We start from the raw sequence: 14,135 nt of genomic DNA on the forward strand, positions 1-14,135 counted from the left end.
ATGACAAAGATTTGGGCCAAAATGAGTATTGTACAATGAGAAATAATTATTTTGAATACAGAAAGGAGGTATAGATAGGACTTTTTGGGTATAATGATGAATGAAGGGTGATCTCCAAGAAGTAAAGAAAGTTTTGTTTGCAAAATACTGCACTAAAACAAACCCTGTCCTTTCCTTTTGTATTATTCCGCTATATGTTTGTGTACCCTTGTGTATTTGTGTTCTTCCTGTCTTTATGTGTTTATCTGATACGATTTATGTTGTAGAATTTTTCTAATACTCAGCTACATGAACTATGATGAGGAATACTGTTATCCTCAAATATAATTTGCATTAATAATATGTTATTTTCTTTGTAAAGATGTTTAAACATTATTAATTCTGTTCTGTTTTAATGCTTTTGTGTGAAGGTGATGTTTCAAAAGTTATTCTGATCTTTCATGTATTTGCTTATGTCATAATTCCTGTAACACTGATGTATATGTTTATTTCTATTATTGTGTAAAGTCTGTATTACTACAAATGTTATCTGTATTATTATGTTTTTAATGATGTATTTTGTACCTTTGTTATTGTATTCTTATGTTATAAAATTGTAATTGATACCAGTTCATCATATTATTAACTTGTTAGTTACATTTCACTGCACATTTTTCTGTTGTTCATAGTATATGGACAATATGTGAGAAGTAGGGACTGTTAGTGTTTGCACGTGTGTTACTAATTCAGCAAGGGACTGGATAACAGCATTGCTGGTTCTAAGGACAATTCCAAAAACTTCGTGAGTGTACAAGTGGTGGTTTATGGACTTGCTATACTGTCTGCAAGACTTCTAAGGACAATTCCAAAAACTTTGTGCGTGCACAAGTGGTGGTTTATGGACTTGCTATCTTCTCTGCAAGACTCTTCGATGGTGATTGTGCACCTGCACAGTCGCAACAGATGGCTGCTGGCCGTCTCTACAAGGACTACAGTGGGTCTGCACCTGTGATGACTCACCAATATCATTATTTCTACAAGGACTGCAGTGGGTCTGCACCTCTGGTGGCCCACCAATACCACAATCTCTACCAGGACTACAGTGGGTCTGCTCTGTGATGACCTACCTACCAATATTCCTCAAAACGTCGAATGACTCTGCTGTGGGTTTGCTCTGTTGTGGCCCATTACCTGTCAGCATGTCAAGAGTCAGCACTGTCTTTCCTTTCGAAGGACAACACTACTTCTTCAAGACTGCATGGAAATCCACTACTTCCGTGTGCATTGTCTTTTACTGCTCAGACTTTGAGAAAAGAAACGGCAGTTTTACTGTGATGAATGATCAGGACTGTCTTTATGGACTGTGAGAAAATTTTAGCTTTTGACCAACATTGTATAAATAAGTGTGTGCATTTGATATCTTTGTTATTGTAATTATGAAAAATTTTATCAAATCATTATTGGCCACTGCCCAAAACAATTTGTAAAATTTTTTGTGGGGAGCATGGGGGCTATGTAAGTAGGCTGTTTATGTTTTCTTATTGGCAACGTTACGTAGCGCTCTGTACGAAAATCACTGGCTGTGCTGTGTGCAGTCTGTGGCTAGTTTGCATTGTTGTCTGCCATTGTAGTGTTTGGCAGCGGCAGCTGGATGCGAACAGCGTGTAGCGTTGCGCACTTGGAGGTGAGCTGCCAGCAGTGGTGGATGTGGGGAGAGAGATGGCGGAGTTTTGAAATTTGTAAGACTGGATGTCAATTATGAATATTAAGGTAAATACATTGTTTGTTCTCTATTAAAATCTTTCATTTGGTAACTATGCCTACTAGTAGTTAGTGCCTTCCGTAGTTTGAATCTGTTATTTAGCTGGCAGTAGTGGCACTCGCTGTTTTGCTGTAGCTTGAGTAACGAAGATTTTTGTGAGGTAAGTGATTTTTGAAAGGTATAGGTTAATGTTAGTCAGGGCCATTCTTTTGTAGGGATTATTGAAAGTGAGATTGCGTTGCGCTAAAAATATTGTATGTCAGTTTAAGCACAGTCTTGCATAATTTGTTCTAAGGGGACGTTTCAAAGGTATTTCACGAATGAGTTCATTGGAATAAGTCACTATATAATTGGTAGAATTCCCTTGTTCTATGAACTGTTTATTGGTTTAAGATTCCCGTGGGATTTTTCTCTTTCACTTAAAGTTTGTTATTTAATGTTCTGTAATGTTGCTTGTTTTACCAATGGGGATTTAGTCCAGCTAAATTCCTGTTAAATTTGTGGGAAATTACGCTTCTCATCTATATTTATCTGGGATTATTTGTTATTTAGTTAAAAGCAAGGCTCTTCACTTAATTTGTTTCATTACGTATAATTTACAAAAAGCTGAAAACGTTTGTAAGATATTTGTTATTGGTGGCTATTGGAAGGCCGATTTGTAAAAGATTTTGTACAACTGTTTTTGGGGATATGTGTAATAAATCTTTGTGAACTACAAGAGAATGATAGCGTTTTCTTGTGACTCACGTCCCATCAAGAGGGAATTATTTTAAAATGTGCAGCAATTGCGTTTCTGGCAGCATTGGTACATTGAGCAAACGGGCTCTTCTAAAATGGTTTCAGTAAAACATATCAATTAACTTTCCATTCACTGGATTCAAAGGACCCGCAGAAAACACCGATTTGATCATCCAAAGACATACAGGGGCTCCATACTGTTTTAAAGGTGATTGAGGTTGCTGTGGTGTATTTCATTGATATATATTTACCGAATTTCGGCTCTTAGCGCTACTGAAGACATTCCGTTATATTCGCCTGGTTTACAATCAATTTGGGAACATCTGCTTTGTCAATACTATTTTGTTTATTTCCTTTGATGCCATATTATTTACATGCGCGCTAATATCTGCAGTCACTTTAGATGCAGTCTTCTTCGTATTAGAGTAATAGATATGTCACGCCTGCCTGATCCCACTTCTCCCAGTATTGCATTTAAAGCACAAAACTTGGAACGTCCCCTTTGAAAAATTAAGAATGACTGTGCTGGTAAACTTCTACGATAATTGATTTTCAAGCAGCTGTGCAAAACTCAACGTACTCAGACAGTTTTCTCTTTACTTATTCTGATCTTCACTAAACTGACACAAAATATCTTTAGCACAACGCAGTCTGACTTTCAATAGTCCCTACAAAAGAATAGCCCTGATTAACAACTTATACCCTGCATGAATCACTTACCTCACAAAAATCTTCGTTACTCGAACTACTGCAATACAGCGAGCGCCAATACTGCCAGCTAAATAAAAGATTCTATCTACTGAAGGCACTAACTACTGATACGTATAATTAGCAAATGAAAGATTTTTATAGAGAACAAACAGTGTATTTACTTTAATAGCGTTCAAAAGTCACATCCAATTGAACAAATTTCCTTTTTCTGACGCACACATCTCCAGATCGTCGGCTCAAAACTCTGGGATCTCTCTCCCCACATCTACCACTGGTGGCGGCTAACCTCAAACTGCACAACGCTACGCGCTGTTCACATCCAACTGCCCAACACTACACTAGCGGATATTCCAACAATGATTCCAACCAGCCACAGACTGCACACAGCGTAGTCAGCGATTTTCATACAGAGCATTACGCGGCGGTACCAACATAAAAACCTAAACAGCCTACTCACAAACTTTATGTGTGAACTGTTCGTGTGTGCTGTCATTGTAGCAGATACAGCCACCCTAGCTCTTAGAAGTAAATTTCCTACTGTTGTCAAGAAAGTATTAAGAGTGGCACCAACGACCTGCGGTTGTCATAAACCTCAAACTCCAACGTGGCTGTAGATCAAAAGAATATCACCTCGCTCTGACGCTTCTCATAACACTTCTAGAGACAATAGCTACAATGTAAATTAACTAATGACGTACGTAATGAATTCAGAAACAAATTCTGAAAATCAAATGTATTTCTCAGCGAGTTTATTTTATTTTGCCCTATCCCTGCAAAGCATCGTTTAAACGTAAAAGTACACAGCACAAAAAATTAATCTCTCCTCACCCTCCCCTTGAGACAGCACGCATTGTAACAATGCCTGTCGCCTTGAATGTGTCCCTAATTGGGCGCGGAAGAGTCCTTAGGTTTTCATGTATGCCTTATATACAGCTGAAGTCATTCGTTGATGATGAGATGCCTACTAAATTGCGAGAATGTTGATTCCTAAGTTTCACCAGTTATTCCAAACAGTCCCAGATAGTTTTAGCGAGGTTAGGTTCAGACGATCTAGCGGGCCATTCGATACACGATACGGTACCAGAGTGTTCGTTAAATCGGGACTTTTAAGTCTGCAGCCCTAAGACCAGTGTTATTATTATTTTGGAAGAAGGGAATGTCCATAGCTGACTCATCCATCAGATGTAGAAGAGGGGAAAAGCTTTCCTCACGAGAACTTTGACATTAACATCATGATTCATGTTCGCTGTAGCTTGAAGGAGTACTCACTGTACGAAAAACACACCACAAAACAACACAGATCCGCCTCCAGCCTGAACTACGTTCTCAACACACTGTCTCATTAGGCTGACGGTTCGCTTGCCGCCTTGCTTCGTTTCAAGAAAAGCAAATACGCCACCCGTCGGACCATACTACAGCTATCTAGCCAGTGACGTTGCATTAAGTATCTGTGTCTTTTGCTCAGTTGATGTGCAGCTTCATTTGTTGCAGTGTCGCAGTGAGAATGGCCTTTTTGTAGTTCCCTTCGCAATGTTCGTGTAAGAACTGGTTGACATAGACCTGTATTCACTGACAGCAGCAATTACTGTCGGATTTGAAACCGATTGTGATTAGCAAGACGTGAGATCCTTCTCGGCGCTTTGTTACATTGCTGCGAGTGGTACACCCTTCCCTATAGACACACTGACAAATCCGTGGTGATACACAGGCATGTCGGGCAACTCTACTCATTGGCACGTACCAACACGACAGTTCCTTTCTGCCATTTCGTCACGTCTGCGCGTCGACGCATCATAGTGCGCTGATTCGAGACAACAGATCGGCACTTAGACATCACTTAACTGGAGTGACTTGCGTCAGCAGCAGAAGGTCACATGACCGCTTGGGGCCAGTTTTGACCAGCCTACAGCGTTTCAAAGAGACCACTGTGGTTTCTTAAAGGCGATAACTACTATTATATCTAGTGAGCTTATATATTACAATGTTCTCTCGTGTCACCAAAATATTAATCAAAGATCTATCGTCATGAACTATTTTATGTTCTTAAATATCTTAATGAGCAGTATAACATAACTGATGAACAAATAACCAAATCTTAAATGGTAATACTTCACTCTCAACACTTGACTACTGTCGTCTGTTTCAAGCAAGAGCAATTCCATATTCATCTACACACAGCTTATTCATCCTTACTCGTTGATACCAGAATGTGCACTGACAAGGAAACCGCGTTACTCGTCATCTTTGATTTCGTCCAAATATATGAAATGTATTGTATATGCAGGTCTTGGCTAGAAATGAAAGTCCAAGAAATGAGAGTTCCAGTTGGTCAAGCGTCTAGGGAAAAAAAGGAGCATTTCTGTCGCGGGTACGGGGGGGCCAGTAATGAATGTCCAAGAAGTGGGTGCTCCAAATGGCCAAGTATTCAGATAAAGAAAGCATTTTTGGAGCAGGCCGGGCGAGACATGAGCCCATGAGCCACTTATGTTTACATAGGTTTCAGGTAGCGTTTGGCTCAGATGTAGGATTCCACAATGTTAATATGAGAGTCGTAGATTCGAGTCCTTATGTGAGAAACCCTTTTGTATTTTCAGTTTTTGCGTTACTTATATTGCATTTAAACCAACTTTACGCTCAATATATTGTATTCCTTAATATCTTCACAAAACGCTTGAAAAGGTAAGGTGATAGAAAATTTTGGATTGCAAACAAATACCAAGAAAGAATTGTGCTAACGGCGTCCACGAGGATCCTGCTAATACCTTTCCAAGAAGGGATTCTAATTAAAACATACAGGATTTCCGTTCGTTTCATGTGAACCTTTAAGCAATCCTTGCCAGCTGCACGCGTACAAGTTACCCTATTTTACCATGAATATCAACCAAAGCAGGCGTAAATAATGGATCATAAAATAAAGTTCTCGCATATGTCTGATCATATTCTCTTGGTAACTTTAGTTTTCATGACTTTTATGAAAAAATGAAATGAGCGTGTGGCATTGTTGGCCAGCGGCACCATCTGGGGAAGTTGTTCCGCTGAGTGTGTCTTAGTTCAGTCGACGTCACATTGGGCGACTTGCGTACCGGTGATGAGGATGAAATGATGATGAGGATAGTACCTGTCCACGAGCGGAGAAATCTGCAGTATAAGTAACGTAAAAACTGAAAATAAAAGATTCAAAAAACGTTTAGTTACTGAGAATGCCATTTACATGTCCATTCATCAAATTTTGCAAGCATTAAATAGTAAAACAGCGCCGACTGCTATTTTCTGCGACCTATCTTGGCATTAGACTGTGTGAGTCACAGTATTCTCCTATATAAACTGAAGTCTTATGGGATTGACGGTATAGCCAACCAATGGATAATGTCATATCTAACCAAAAGAACGCAGAAAGTTGTACCTAGTAATTCAACCAATATAATCTGGGGACATAATTTTAACTGGGGAGAAACCACATATGAGGTTCCGAGAGGCTCAGTCTTAGGTCCATCATTGCGACTCACATATGTAAACGACATTCTGTCCAATATACAACAAGTAGAATTAGTTATTTTTGCAGATGACACTAGTATTGTAATCAATCCAAACATGAAACAGAAGAAATGATAAACAAAGACTTTAAAAGTATCATTCGCTACATTTCTGCGAATGGTCTCACCCTCAATTTTAAAAAGACGCAACATATTCAGTACTGTACGTTTAGGGATTCTACGCTAGTACTGTACGTTTAGGGATTCTACGCTAATGATACATGTGACACATGATGAGGAAATAATAAATAGGGTGGAATGTTCAAAATTCTTAGGTGTCCATATCGATGAGAATTGAAATTGGAAAACGCACAATTTCGAACTTCTAAAACAACTTAGTTCAGCCACATATGCACATAGAATCACTACAAATCTTTGGAAATGACAAATCAGTAAGTTGGCATGCTTCACATATTTTCATTCATTGATATCATATGGTGTAATGTTGGGGGGTAATTCATCTTTGAGAAAGGCAGTCTCTGTTCCTCAAAAACGTGCTGTAAGAACAGAATGTGGTGCTCACCAGGGATCATCTCGCAGACCTTTGTCTAAGGAGTTCACAGCATATGTATCCCTCATGAATTTTGATGTAAATAATTCACTACTGTTCAAAAGGAACAATGCTGTACATAATTATAGTACCAGAAGGAAAAATGGCATTCATTACTGGACATTAAGGATGCCTTTAGCACAAAAAGGGGCACAACGCTGCAACTAAATTTTTGATCACTTATATGATGATATAAAATCTCTGACACCAAAGTAAAATTTAAGAACAAGATGATAAATTTTCTCCTTGACAACTCCTTTTCTTCCGTAGAAGTATTTCTATTACTGTAGTGTGTAAAAATTGTTGGGTAGGAACTACTAACTCACATTTGTAAATCTTTTGTCTATTCTTAAAAAAAAAAAAAACCAGAAAAATACTCGAAATATTGAACATGTAAATACACTCCTGGAAATGGAAAAAAGAACACATTGACACCGGTGTGTCAGACCCACCATACTTGCTCCGGACACTGCGAGAGGGCTGTACAAGCAATGATCACACGCACGGCACAGCGGACACACCGGGAACCGCGGTGTTGGCCGTCGAATGGCGCTAGCTGCGCAGCATTTGTGCACCGCCGCCGTCAGTGTCAGCCAGTTTGCCGTGGCATACGGAGCTCCATCGCAGTCTTTAACACTGGTAGCATGCCGCGACAGCGTGGACGTGAACCGTATGTGCAGTTGACGGACTTTGAGCGAGGGCGTATAGTGGGCATGCGGGAGGCCGGGTGGACGTACCGCCGAATTGCTCAACACGTGGGGCGTGAGGTCTCCACAGTACATCGATGTTGTCGCCAGTGGTCGGCGGAAGGTGCACGTGCCCGTCGACCTGGGACCGGACCGCAGCGACGCACGGATGCACGCCAAGACCGTAGGATCCTACGCAGTGCCGTAGGGGACCGCACCGCCACTTCCCAGCAAATTAGGGACACTGTTGCTCCTGGGGTATCGGCGAGGACCATTCGCAACCGTCTCCATGAAGCTGCGCTACGGTCCCGCACACCGTTAGGCCGTCTTCCGCTCACGCCCCAACATCGTGCAGCCCGCCTCCAGTGGTGTCGCGACAGGCGTGAATGGAGGGACGAATGGAGACGTGTCGTCTTCAGCGATGAGAGTCGCTTCTGCCTTGGTGCCAATGATGGTCGTATGCGTGTTTGGCGTCGTGCAGGTGAGCGCCACAATCAGGACTGCATACGACCGAGGCACACAGGGCCAACACCCGGCATCATGGTGTGAGGAGCGATCTCCTACACTGGCCGTACACCACTGGTGATCGTCGAGGGGACACTGAATAGTGCACGGTACATCCAAACCGTCATCGAACCCATCGTTCTACCATTCCTAGACCGGCAAGGGAACTTGCTGTTCCAACAGGACAATGCACGTCCGCATGTATCCCGTGCCACCCAACGTGCTCTAGAAGGTGTAAGTCAACTACCCTGGCCAGCAAGAACTCCGGATCTGTCCCCCATTGAGCATGTTTGGGACTGTATGAAGCGTCGTCTCACGCGGTCTGCATGTCCAGCAAGAACGCTGGTCCAACTGAGGCGCCAGGTGGAAATGGCATGGCAAGCCGTTCCACAGGACTACATCCAGCATCTCTACGATCGTCTCCATGGGAGAATAGCAGCCTGCATTGCTGCGAAAGGTGGATATACACTGTACTAGTGCCGACATTGTGCATGCTCTGTTGCCTGTGTCTATGTGCCTGTGGTTCTGTCAGTGTGATCATGTGATGTATCTGACCCCAGGAATGTGTCAATAAAGTTTCCCCTTCCTGGGACAATGAATTCACGGTGTTCTTATTTCAATTTCCAGGAGTGTATATGTACAAATTAAATTGTGGTGTGACTGTAAAATGACTCTTTCTACATCATTACGATTTATCGTCCAAAATGATTCATGGAACACAAAACTAACTAACTAAGGACTCGACCCCTCAACCCTTGGATTACCTTTCTGCGCTCTTTCCGCTGTGCCAAACGCTGCTTGAGAAGTAATGGCTCATAAACGGCTCATGTCTTGGCCGAGTCGCGGCACAAATGCTATACTTTCTAAACGCTCGACCAGCCTGCCTTCCCATTTCTGTGACTTTCATTTTTGGCCAACCCCTAAATGTATCATAAATTTGGGTGAAATAGTGATGCGGTACCCCTGTGTTTATTGCACAGCGATAAGGGATACAGGTAATGGATGCATTTTTATTCATTGGTTAACTGTCGTATTTTTTCCGTACAGATCTGCTGGAAATGAATCTTTGATTTGATACAGTTATTAACAGATTACTTCTTTGTGGGATATACAATTATCGGAACCGTCTGTCTGAACATCTGCCCAGCCTCACCGGCATGCTGGTGGTGTGAATGAACGCTGTTTTCCAGACACACTTGAATCGTCGGTGAGTACCCAAACAGAGCATCATAGCGACCAACACGAAAGACAGTGTCATGGCATGTTTGTCAGATTGATCATCTACAGGTTTCTGCAGGTGATAATTTGGCAAGTCGAAGTCATAAGAATATAACAAAAGACTGAATGAAAGTGAACTTCGACAGTGAACACCTCATCATTTTTCAACATCGTCACACGACATCTCATTTCATTTCAGCAAGAAGAAAAAAATTCAGCATGTAGAACTGGAAACTTCCTGTAGTACAGACGTAAACACAATTTGTTACATAGATCAAAGCATGTAGAATTGGAAACTTCCTGTAGTACAGACGTAAACACAATTTGTTACATAGACCAAAGCTTGGCAACCTGATGCCACACTATAAATTTAGGGATGGAGCGAATTTATAACTCAAAGACGTGAATAGCTCGCCGAAAATGGTGCAACCAAGAGAAATCAAAATTAAAGCTTTTCTGGTTTAGAAATACGCTCATTGTCATCAATAATTGTGAATTCTGTTTCTCTTATGACATAAATATACTCATTCGTTGTCATTTCAGTAGACAACTGGAATTACTATTTAGATTATCCTGGCGAAACTGTTAGAGAAGGGAGAATTTTGGCTGTACATACGAGGGTGAGTCAAATGAAAACCTTAAATTTCTAATAACAAATCGAAATTTCGCACCGTTATCCTGTAAGTTGGTAAGCGTGCTACAAACAGCGAGCAGAATGGCCTGTGTGTGGCAGCACAATGCAGATTCACACATACCGTCGCAGTATCAGTATAAAGATGGCAACCCTACTCGCGACTTGCATCAGGGAAGAACAGCTTTCCGTTATTTGGTTTTTGCGGAGTGGAGGTGTGAAACCTATTGAAATTCATCGACGAATGAAGGTTCAGTATGGTGATGCATGTTTGTCACAGCAGGAATTCTACGAATGGAGTAGGAAGTTCGCAAATGCTGTGACTTCAGTGGATGATGCTCCTCGTCCAGGTCAGGCACAACGAGTTGTGACTCCACAGAACACTGCAGCAGTTGAAACCATAGTGAAGGAAAACCGCCGAGTGACACTGAATGACATTGCAGCATGTTTACAGATTAGTCATGGGTCAGCACACCACATTGTGCATTATGTGCTCCCATTTCACAAAGTGTTTGCAGGATGGGTGTCACGGAAGCTGACTCCTGAAATGAGGGAACGATGTGTTGATGCTTGTGAAGAACTTCTTCGGAGCTTTGAACGAGAAGGTGATGGCTTCCTTGCAAGAATCGTTACTAGGGACGAAACTTGGGTTCACTTCCACCAACCGGAAATGAAGAGAGCGAGCAAGGGATGGCGCCATTCCCCATCACCAAAATCAAAGAAGTTTCGAACAGAACCATCAGCAGGAAAGGTTATGATGGCTCTCTTTTGCCATGGAAAAGGGGTCATTTTGGAGCATTACATGCCTAGAGGGACCATTGTCACCAGTGCATCATACAGAGAGCTCCTAAAAAATCATCTGCGGCCTGTAATTATATCAAAGCGAAGTGGATTGCTGTCAGCAGGTGTCCTTTTGCAACATGACAATGCAAGGTTGGTTGGTTGGTTTGGGGAAGGAGACCAGACAGCGAGGTCATCGGTCTCATCGGATTAGGGAAGGACGGGGAGGGAAGTCGGCCGTGTCCTTTGAAAGGAACCATCCCGGCATGACAATGCAAGGCCCCACACTGCCAGTACAACAGCTGCAACAATCACAGACCTGCATTTTGAGTGTCTCCCTCATCCACCATACTCACCAGACCTTGCCCTGAGTGATTTCCATATGTCTGGACCACTCAAAGACGCAATGGGGGGAAGAAGTTCCGTTCGATGAAGAAGTACGCCACGCGGTGCATGAGTGGTTACGCGGACTACCAAAAGAATTTTATTCTAAAGGGATTTATGCACTTTGTAAGCGCTGGAGGACTTGCATTGAGCGTAGGGGAAATTATGTTGAAAAATGATACAGCTTTGTACCACTTCTGCACAATATACAATATTTTTTTAAAAAAATTAGGTTTCCATTTGACTCACCCTTGTATTTATACGTTAAAATCAGATGAAAGCTGTAAATAAATAATTAAATGTGGTCATTTTGTAATTTCCCCACTTGTGTTTGAGGTATTGATTTTTATCGCTACGAAGACTATGTGCCATCTACTTTGAGGTCACCTCCCATCACCTGCTTAACTTTCGTAACGCTGCTAATACAGATTTTCTTTAACCTGTTTGATTTATCGGTTGCCACACAAACAAAAACATGGTTTTCTACATTGCCTTCAGTATGCCAGTTGTTATTTATTTGTTGGTTAAAATGTGTAAGATTCTCTCCGAACAATAAAGTAAAGTTCTACCGTATTTCCCAAAACAGTAGCAGCTTTATGGATTAACGTTCATTGCACGACGAGGCCGTCCGAAAGAAAGTACTTGTTCTGTTTGGGAAGAAATCGTTGTGGCTTTTACAAAGGACTGTCCACACATTTCGCTTAAGCGATTTACAGGCACTGTATAGGACACATATCTGGATGGTTGAGCAGAGATTTGTACCACGGTCACACGGACTGCAAGTCCAATATCCTTAGCACTGAGCTACTGATTCGGTCCAACATATTTTGTAATATTAGCTACAAGTAGGGCCACAGTTCTTGTTTAAGGCAAGGTTCTAATTGAAATGAGAAAAGACAAAGTTTAGAAATTTTTTTTGAGATAACGAAAAGACATACAATGGATATGTGTGGGGATTATGATTGATATTACTTTGAACTTTAATTTGGATTTTCAGAAAAAAAAGGCCCCCGTAATTATGGATTGATCAAGGGCCTGCGAGTTTGAAGTACGCGCTTCGTGAATGGTAGCCCCTCAGGAGTTATCTGCAATCAAAAGTGGATGCCGTCAGCCGATACTACATTAAATTTATGGGAGTTTATATTTAACCACAATTAAAAATGCTTGAATTTAACGATATGGTGCAAACTCGAACTTCGAACTCTCTTTATGGCTTTACAAAAAAGAGTTAATATTTACAAATTTCATACATCACATACAAGCTCCTAAGAAAAATGTTTACTTTTCGCGGGTGAAAGGCAGAAGTTAATTGGTTGAACTGTTTTTATTTTACACTGCACGCAATTTTGTTAGATCGTTTCTCGAGAAAAACCTGTTTAAAATTTAAGGAAAGCTTTTATATGCATTATTAGTTCAAATTGCATAAAAACTATATGTTAGTATATATTTTTGATGTCACTGAACGCAAATCTGAAGCTAGATTTCCAATATTCAAAATGGCTAATCCAATATGGCGGACTAAAAATTATGTTTTGACCAATTTTGATCAAATTTTCACAAAAAAAGTGTTTTCGTTACTCATGGACTCTTCAATTCCATGACCTTATATCAACCCTTCCTCTAACTTGAATTGTTCCTGGAGAGCATTTTCCTCATTCTTCTTGGCGAGAATAGCCGACGTGGCTGAGTTGGACATGCTGGCTTCGGCAGCCTGCACACGTTGTTACTCACATTTTTGGCGAATATGTTTGCATGCATACTGTAATATAAATAATTTCGTGAACGAGTGTCACGGAACGACAAGCTTTCTATCCGAAATGGGCGCCTCCGGCTGAAAGCGCCCCAGCGCGGCTGTTTTACTGCTTCGAACAATGGCCTGTAGAAACATTTTTAACGCACGGATTAAAAAACCTGTTCGTCCCAACATTCTAGACGCATACTAGTATACTTTTCAAAAAATACAATACAAAACCGAATTTTAGACCATTTTGAATGAGAACCTGGTCTTAAAGCGGATGTTATAGGATGTAACAACACACATGCATTAAGTTATAAACGGGAAATCACTGCAATATCGTTAAGAACTAAACGTCAGATCTGTCTAAATTTCTAAGGGAGTATGGGCAGTTCTTGCGAGCAAGTCTTGTTAATAAGGCAATAAATATTTTGGCTCACATGATTTTAATATTTATTCCACCTCCAGGGCATTCACCTTTGCAGCTTCAGTTCACACCAGTTTTATTTACGACATCCCATAAATCTTTTTTCCTTCGATGACGCACTCCTCATTCAGTACGAGAAATCTACGGAAATCGATTCCTTTCACGGGATTTGTAGGCCGCAGCAGAGGTACATTCATCATCCTTTGTGGAAGAATCATTCTCATACACGTCGAATTGCGTTGCGGTGCCCACTTCGATGTTTTCCAGAACCGAACGCAACGTCGCGTCCTGTTATTTTTAGAGACATCATGCGGCACAACAGAGCTGTTTCCAATATGTCAGAGAATGCCATACGTAGTTTCTCGAAGATAACGTATTACCGCTGTTCCCGGCGTTTAGGAAAGTACTGAGAACCGGATTCTCGGATTATCGCCTTTAGTCGCAGATGCCGCGTCCGATAGCAGCGCACATAAGGAATGGATATTGCGCATTACTCC

Source organism: Schistocerca cancellata, chromosome 1, assembly GCF_023864275.1.
Source record: "Schistocerca cancellata isolate TAMUIC-IGC-003103 chromosome 1, iqSchCanc2.1, whole genome shotgun sequence".
In the NCBI taxonomy this organism is placed as follows: Eukaryota; Metazoa; Arthropoda; class Insecta; order Orthoptera; family Acrididae; genus Schistocerca; species Schistocerca cancellata.